We start from the raw sequence: 9,379 nt of genomic DNA, 5'->3' as shown, positions 1-9,379 counted from the left end.
TGAGCTGGGGGGCCCCCCAGCACACTTCTGGGTCTGCTGCCAAGTGCACTGGGGAGCACCCCATGCTCCTGTGGGATGCTCCATGCGCCCTAGCATCACAGCACTCATAAGCCCCTGCTACCTAGAGGTATGTAGAAAAAACAGTTGAAGCTGTGTCTATGTCCAAATCTCCAAATCTCTCCGAATTGATTCAGAGGGTTCCAATTCAATTCAGAGAGATTAAAGGGTCATCTGATTCGATTCAGATTCAGATAATCAGCTACCAAATCAGGACGAATCTCCGCCAAATGGAATCAGGGACCGAAGCTTCGCACAGCCCTACTGGAGAAGTTAAGCTTACTATTATAATCTGTTACTGCATTTTAACAGCATGCTACTTTGCTGCCAAGAAGCATACTCAGGTTCTTTAATCTATTGACCTACTGCCCCCAAAATAAGAGTATTGCCAACCAAAATCAGCTCCTATTGAAGAATAAGGTATTCAAAACATTGGAAAGAAAAAATATCTGAGCAGCTAATCATATGATTTATCCAAGAAGTACTTATTAAAATGTATTTATTTTCTTAAGGAACTCTGCCCCCTTTCCACTGCCTTACAGCAAAATTAAGTATTTATGAGTGTTAACTTAATATAAATCATATCAAATTAAGTTAATTTTGTTTAACAGCTAACTTAGCCTTATTCCAAAATTTTAAGGTTTTTTTTTTAAGGGAACGAGAATGAAAAAGTCATTTGAACTAGAGTAGCAATTTCATTGCCCATGCTGAGGGAAATGCAAGAAGTAAGACTGTCCCCTTAGGCTGCATCTGCGCAAGCATGGGCGTTTGTTACCCCAGGGACAAGAAGCAGCGGCACACCTTGTGCCACTGCTACTTGTCCCTGGGGAACCACTGTGCCACGCTGGGTGGGATAGGGGAGGCTGGGGCCAGCAAATATGCTGGCTCTAGCAGCCTTCCCTGGGGGCCTCAGGGAGCTGAAGCCATGGCAATCCTGCCTTTCAGAGCCTGGCCGGCAGGCAGAGCATGGCTCTGGCTGGCCAGGCTCCAGTTTTGGACAGCATGCGCTGTCCCTGCATGCACCATCCCTCTTTTTTTTGCACAGGATTTTTTTCACACCGGGATCTCCTGGGGTCAACCCCCTCACCTCCCACTGCCCACTTTGATACCTGAATGTGTGGTGTGTGGTGCTGCAGAAGGGTCTGCAGTGCTACATACCACATGGCTTTGCTCATCTGGATGTGGACTTATTAAGGGGTAAAAAGTAAATCTGAAATAAAATTTTAGATGCTCTCCATATTGATGTATGAATCATTGAACTGGGCACAAACCTTCCTTATCTAGTCACATACTCAGGAGCTAGCACCACATGAGGGTACCCTTGTCCTGGTTGGCATCTCATGTAGCCAGTCTTCACTTCCCTAGGAGATATCTCAGCAGCTACATTCCAGGACCAGGAAGGTCCAGCAGAGTTTGCTTCTGCATTATTCCCCATGCCATTGAGACTAACAGATCCAATCTTGCCATCTGTTAATACATTTATTTTTGGTTTTCATAATTTGCAGTACTACCAGTAACAGGCTAGAAATTGATTTTTAAAACCATTTGATTTAAGAAATCTTAGTGCTGGCCATATGTTTCACCTTCTTATGTCATGTCTAAGATATGCTAATGTCTGCATTTCAAAAACATGCATATTGAGTCACATGCAGAAGTACACTATGGTCACTGCTAGAATTGCCATAGCTCATGTTCTGATTGCTATTTTGCAAAGATATTAACAAGTTTTACAGATCAAAGCAGGCTCTTTCTCAACATAGTTTAACATATATAAACAAAATCTGTTTCAGTAACTGTGAAATCATTTGCATTCATAATTATAGTGGATTTTCTCATAAATTGCAATCATATCCAAGAAAACACATAAAAATAGAAATATGTTACTTGTGGTTTCTCGTTCAAAATGGGTTTCTGTTTTATGAAGCTGCATTGATACAGAATTACATTTACTCAAAACAAAAAACCTGAAATATCATAACGTGGCAAGGTGATAACAGATCAGATTCAAAAGGACTAGAGTTCCTCCCGAAAAAGGAGTTAGAACCTTTGAAATCATTACTACTGTGATAGGAACAAAACTTTCACCTGGAAATAATGCCACACATTATAGACATGTGATGACATTATTCCAGCTGAAGGCCTCAACTGAACCAAAACATTTGAATTTTTTATGAGGTTTTACATTTTTGATGAAAATATCCTTGTGAGGAACTGTTACTAGATTAAAAAATATGTCTGTCAGAAAAATATTCAGGTCTGTGGTGTTATGAAAGCTCTTGGAAGTGACGATGGATGCTCAGTTGATCAAAAGTCTCACCTGATTTAAAATGCTCAGAAAAAATCCAATTAAGCTAAGTAGAGACCAAGAAATCAAAATTTTTCCTTTTCCATGCAAGCACCTGCATATTTTCATGAATTTAAGCTCTTATTTGTAGATGTAGCCTATATAGAAAATAATGAAATCTTTTCCTTTTCAAAGAACTCTAAATTATGTGTAAGCTCCACTTATCCAAAACATTTCAGGTACATAAAGAACATTCAGAAAAACAGGTTTTAATTGATTAGGTTGAGTGACTGATGCATATATTCATTTCTCAGTATATTACCATAAAATCAGATTCTGATTTACCAAGTTATATACCTCACTCCTCATGGAGAACTATTCAACATAAAGGATGGCAGAATCTGGCTTACAATGAGATTTATAGTATTCTGAATAAAAGTTGCAGCATAATAACTTTTGACCATAATTGTTTATTTAAATTGTTTTCTCCAAAAACAGGTGATTAGGTTAAAATAGAAACTGACACATTTTCTCCATCTCAAAGACTGAATCTGAAAACTGTCCTTCTGAGGTTTAATGAAGTTTGAATACCTTCTTAAATGGTCTATATTCTCTGCATTTCCTGATTGCAAGCTGGAATTAACAAAGGAAGTGCTGAAATATCACAAAGCTGAGATCTCCGAACCAATCTGCAAAACCCAAGAGGTGATGCAGAATAAATATCCAGTTACTTGAGTACTTAATTCAGCAGTAGTAAACTTAATCTGTAAAGTTTTCATTTCAATCTAAACTTCCTCAAAGTTCATCGGTTTCGGTTTGGGCCTGCAGAAATTTCCTAGCATGCTCTAGGAGAGCACTGAGAGGTTTGTGTCTGTGTGTGTGTTCACACACATACACACATGTATGGAAGAATACTGCTGATACTAAGAAAACTTTAAGGCAATGCAGCTGCCTGATTTACTGTGAAATCCAGAATTACCATACCAAACCAGTGGCTTGGAAAAGAGAAGGGCCATTTACTGTGCCAAATTAACACATTTGGGCTCTGTTGGAATAGCTTGGGAAGCCAATCCTTGAGCTGAGGGCTGTTCACATTAAATGCACAGCCATCATCCCCAGTTGTTTAACTGTGTTAGCTCAAGCATTTCAGTTGATACAAACATGCCTGGGAGCGGCCTTGCTAGGGAGCACTTTCTCAGGAAGCCAGAACCCAAATCATTTAACACTTTGAATTACACCTGGAAGCCAGAGTCATGACAAAAGAGATCTAATATACTCTCTATGGCTAACATTGCCAATTGCATTTAACAAAAATGGTAGTTTCCATCAGGTCTTCAGATGTAGCCCCATGTAATGTAACTAAATGTAATGCAATAACTAAGTGTAAAAATCAGAAAGGAACTGATCACAAGTGGTAAGATGATCAAGATCCAAAGGGAAATTTAATAAATGTATAACCAAATACAAGTATTTTGGCTCTTGATGCCACAGGTAATCCCAAGTACTCCTGAAGATGTGAAAGAACTCGAAATCATTAGCTCCCTAAATGAAAGATAGGATGGCAAATCAACCCCCCCTCCCACTCATAACACATTAACATTGCCCAAATTAAGCTTCTGCCAGCTTGCCCTTATCTAAGTATTAATCTCCGCCAGGCACAGAGGAAGCAAAGATGCTGCACCATCTGGGGATCTGATGAAAATGAGGCAGAGAGAGAGCTGTGTATAATCTGCAGCTTGATAGTACCACTGCCTAAATTGTTTTAGTATCTCCCTTAGTATCCCATATAGGAAGAGGAATAAAATTCAGCTCGGTAGAACCTGCATGAAAGAACTTTCTGGAGGAGCGACCAATTTATCAAAACAGCTTCTTTGACCCCTTTGGGCCAAGTCCTGTTCACCAAAATCAGAAGTTTTTCCATTAAATTCAATAAGAAGAGGATTTGCCACTTGGAGAGAAAAATAACAAAACTAATTCAAGTAATAGTTGTATTGCTTATCTAACCTAAGAACCACAGGTATGATGGGGCCTCTGTACATGCCATAAAATTGGGCTTTAAGCAGCTTAAATACCCTTTTGTACCACTTTAATGGCATTGCTGTTTGCACGTTTGGCAGTGTATTCTGCTTTAAATGACTTTGGTATGTAGCAAGATAAAACACCTCCAAGATGTTTTAGTTTGCTACCTAACAAAGTGCATCAGAGCATGGGGCACTGGAAGCTGGCGTGTTCGGGGCTTGGTGAGCCCCACACAGCTCGGGGGCTGTGGGGCCTGGCAGCAGCCTGTGCAGGCAGGCTCTACCGATGAAAAAAATATAAAAGCGCTGAGTCTGATTTTTTTTTTTTTTGTCCCTGGAGCCTGCCTGAGCTGTGTGGGGGCCCAGTGCTTCCCTCCATGGCTGCGGGGCTGGGGGCAAGTGCCTCCCTCTGTGGCTGTGGTGCCCCCAGGACCGCCTGGGGTGGGTGCTTCCTGGGGGCCCCCATGGAGCTCAGGGACTGCTCGGCCCCACTGGTATCTTACCCCCCTCCTCCCCTGCTGCTGAGGAGGCAGGTGAGGATCAGACCCCCACTCTTGTGTATGTGCCACAGAGGTTTAGTTTCCTTTTCAAATGTCCCTGAGAAGGGAAGATAAAAGAATGGGTGATAACTGGCAACATTGTGAGTGTGTAATATTTTTTGTTTTTTGAGATCAGAGGTGCCATGTCTTTGTGAGATGGTATGTTCTGTTCCCATAAAGAAGCATTCATGTCTCAAATGGCATTGGATCTAATAGTTTCATATTGCTCCTGGTTGCAATTTGAAATTACTCCTGAACCTTCAGAACTGCAGCAACTGACAATAATACAAATTTTACCATAGTAGAGGTCACACATGTCCTCTGTAGTCACAGCTGTATGGCTACCAGTGTGAGGGGGAGACTGCCTAGGAGCAGCGGAGGGCAGGAAGAAGAAAGTTCGCTTGTCTGACTGCCCTCTACCCCCTGGGTAATTCACTGCCAAAGAGCAAGTTTTACTTGGCTTCCACACAGGTTGACCTTTATTGTTGCTGATGTGGATCCAGCGTTCACTACCTTCAAGCATCTACACGTTTCACATGTGATCAAACTCAAAGGGTCAACAGAGGTTGGCGAATATGTAGATGCAGGGTGAAAGGGCGGGGAAATGAGCTGATACTTATAAGAGGTCCCTTATTTTCTGTTAAGTTTTATTCGGCACAAGTTTGCAGTGTGCTCCTTCCTGACAGACTGGACAAACATTTATAGTAGATCTAACTGTAGTGGTATGCACACATATCCAGTGAATACGCTGCAGGCTGCTTTAAATAATCTAGCATGGTTTGTAAGGGAATCTTTATTTTAATCCTAGCAATTTTTCTGGAAAATTGTGAGGGGAAAAAATGACTAAGATAAAAAAATAAGCTCTTATAGTAGTTAAGAAAACCCAGCACTGTAACATGATTAACGTTAATAAGTAGTGATTTTAACGGAGGCAAAACTGACTACGACATGGTATGGCTGCATTTTAGGAATTTTAAGGTGATAATTTGTGTATTAAGCTGTAAAAAATTGGTCTTTACCGCAAGGAAGCAGCAGGTTTGATAGCTAACGCAGAAGGTAAAACAGGAAAGAAAATTCTCTCCAAACCATAGTGTTTTAACATAATGGCCAGGAGATGTGCTTAAAAAATATTAGCCAAGACACCTATGGCAGACATGACTCCTACAGAAAACTGCTGTTTTTTGATGTGTCTGATGAATGTAACATAAAAAAAGAACAAAAGAGAAAAGGGCATTTTAACTCATTTTAATCTCTTTTTAATTTAAACACAATTTTATGGTAGGCACTACCTTCTCAGCATAGTAATGGTATTTAAAAAAGACTATGCACATTAACTTTTATAGTGTCATCATGACCTGCAAGTACTCAAATGTGTCAAATCAAGACAATGTCATTGCTTCCTAATTGTCTAAAGCCAAATAATGTAATAGTTTATGGATAGTAAAAGGCATCATGCTCTGTTTTGGAAAAAAAGTTTAATTGTCATTTCACAGGAGTCTCTTTATTGAATTTGATGTAACTATATGTTAAGTATCTGTGATGATTAAACATAGTAAGTAACTAGGACCACATGAAATTACACCTATGAATGAACTTCCTTTTTTAAAGAAAACTTTCATTTGTGAACTGGTGGAAACTTTATAATATAAATGTGTTTCTAATGATTTTAGGTTAAGCCATGCAGGCAACATTCAATATACTCACATTAGGATTTTGATGACACAAAAGTTCAGAGTTCATTTTGCCTAAAGCATTCTTTCCCTATTGAGAATTCAGTGAAGTACAGTGGTATGTGACCAGAATAATCAAATAATAAACAATATTCTAGGTTATCACAAAGATAAAAAGGATTAAAATGACACTTTGAAATACAGATCTAAATGTGGAAGGTAATGGAAAAAAACATTTTCAAAGAAAGAAAAGGTCTTATATATCACCTACAGATTAGTGAAAAGCTGTTAAAAGAGGTAGAAGGAAGATTATAACTATCCTGTTGGTAAAATAAATCAACAGAAGAAATACAAGAAGTCAAGAAGACTTTTATAATATGAAAAAATAGGATCCATGTATGGTCGTAATTTACATAAATTAAGCATGTAGGTCAGCATGATATTTTAGAACATGGTGTGGGTAATGCATTATATAAATTAGAAGCATTTTCTGTCCAAGAAACATTTTAAGGAAGGTTACAGGTCTCCTACTCTCCTCCTCACACTGGGGTAACACAAGTTCTGTCTGATTGGAATCTACAAATAGGAAACTAAAACATTTAAAGAGAGGATATTACTCTTCTAAAAACTGTGGTGCTCAACAACATTTTTCTGAATATCTTTCTGTAAGCACATAATGGAAACACAGAACACATTTTGAGAATAGGTGAACCATTTGCAGTAGAGTAGGAGATCCCATTAGTAAGGTTATACTGAATGTGTCCTTCAGATGCAGGGGACTCAATTTGCAAAGAAGACATTTTTAAGCATTTAACCAAATGCCATTAATTGTGAAAATGTATATACAAATAGTACCTATGTCTAATTAGGATATTTGCATACCAAGTTGTTCATTTGAGTGGTCTGTATGCATACACATATAAGTTATTCAGTTCTCCACTTCTTCAGTGAGCATAGCTCACACTGACATCATAGGATCCAAGGCATATAAAGGAGGAAGAGAACAGGCCCATTAACACATTTCATCTCTGGCCAATGAAAATGAGGATGGTTCTGAGAGTTTTCTGCTTTAAGTAAGTTCAATATAACTGGTCAGATATGATAGACTGCTCATTCAAGGAGAAATTATATTTTAAAAACTCATGTGATACACCCCAGAACTAAGGGGATATGATCTTAGGACTCTTTCGAAGTGCTATTCAAAATACTGTGTGATTTTATTTCTGTTTCTAGGGTTAAGCAGTATTGGGAAGATGGAGGCAGCACTAAAACTGTGTTCACAGTGTTATCTTACCTGAGCGCAACACAGAGACAGTTTTCTATTCTAGTCCTCAATACTTAACTCTAGTCTTTTTATAAATGTGGGGGCAGTACAGCAATTAAAACAGAGGTGCCATGACATCACTTTTTGAGGGTAATTGCAAGGCTTTCATTTCTTGAAAATTAGTACTTCATTTGGTTCATCTGCATTGGTTCCCATTGATTCGTCAGTAAGTTGGTTAGCTAATTTCCTTGACACACTAGAAAGCATAACCCTATTGGTTAATATATATGTACATTTTCCAAGGATTCTTGTCATTGCTTTATCATTTTAAATACTATTCATTACTTCCTAATACATAACAATTAGTTGTCTAGGTTTGCTTTAGCAACAGTAGTCTTAAGTTCTTGGCCTCAACAGGTACATCATAGTTTATAGGGATCCCAAGGTAGTACAGAAATCTACCTTCTGATGCATAGGATATCCTCTCCCCTGTAAAATATGCCTGAGAGTAAAACCTCCCCTAAGTCACTCTAATAGCTATAGATGTCCTTCAGACCATCACCAGCTGGCATTATTTATATTCTGGAAGATGGATTAAGCATCTTGTGTGTATAAAATACATGATTTATTTAATTTAGAATGTGAGCACTTGGGGGCAAGAACATTTTTTTTCTATTTTGTATTGCCAAGCACATTGGCAGCACTCAAGAAAATAATAACTAGTAATAATAATAGCGTTTCTCCTTTTATCCTACTTAGCTAATATTTGGGACCTGGCTGTATTGTACACACAAGAAACAGAAATGGATAGTATGATGCAGATCTATTTTGGTGAACTCCTATATACTTACAAAGAATGCCCATAAAGCCATGTTTCCTTGCATGTTGTAGAAACAAACATCAAGCAGTTTCCTGCATACATTATCCAAGTGGGCCTCTTTAGTGTGAGTCTTATACCTCAAGGAATTCAGTCTCCCTGCTCCTTCTCAAGGCCATGCTTATTGCATTTCTGGCTATTCTTTTCACTTTCTCTACTTTTTACATTTTGTTCCATATGCAATCACTTTCTCAAGGCAGGATCATCCCTGTCTAAACCATCTGAGACTAGTATTTGTCTAAACTGCTCTTAAAAACTTCTAGGGATAGATATTCTACAACCTTTCTAAGGTACTCTGTTCCAAAGTTTACCCACACTCCTAGTGAAAAAGTTCTTCCAAACAGCCAACCTGAATTTCCCTCACTGCAATTTAAGATTGTTACTCCTTGTCCAATCCCCACAAGCCAAGGACAGCTTTTGTAACAACCCTTTGGGTATTAGAAGACAGTTATCAAATCTCCCTCAGTCTTCTTCTCTCCACACTAAATAATCCCAGCTCTTCCAACCTCATAAATCATGTTTACTAGATCTCTAATAATTTATGTTGCTCTCTGGAGGACTTCTTTATTTTGTCCATATCTTTTATGAAGTGCAGTGCCAGAAACTGAACACTGGATACCGGGTGCTGAACAGAACAGAAGTATCACTTCCCTTGAATTGCAAAATATGT

Source organism: Gavialis gangeticus, unplaced genomic scaffold (assembly GCF_001723915.1).
Source record: "Gavialis gangeticus isolate Ggan-Ray unplaced genomic scaffold, GavGan_comp1, whole genome shotgun sequence".
NCBI lineage: Eukaryota > Metazoa > Chordata > Crocodylia > Gavialidae > Gavialis > Gavialis gangeticus.
This window is presented reverse-complemented; position numbering follows the sequence as displayed.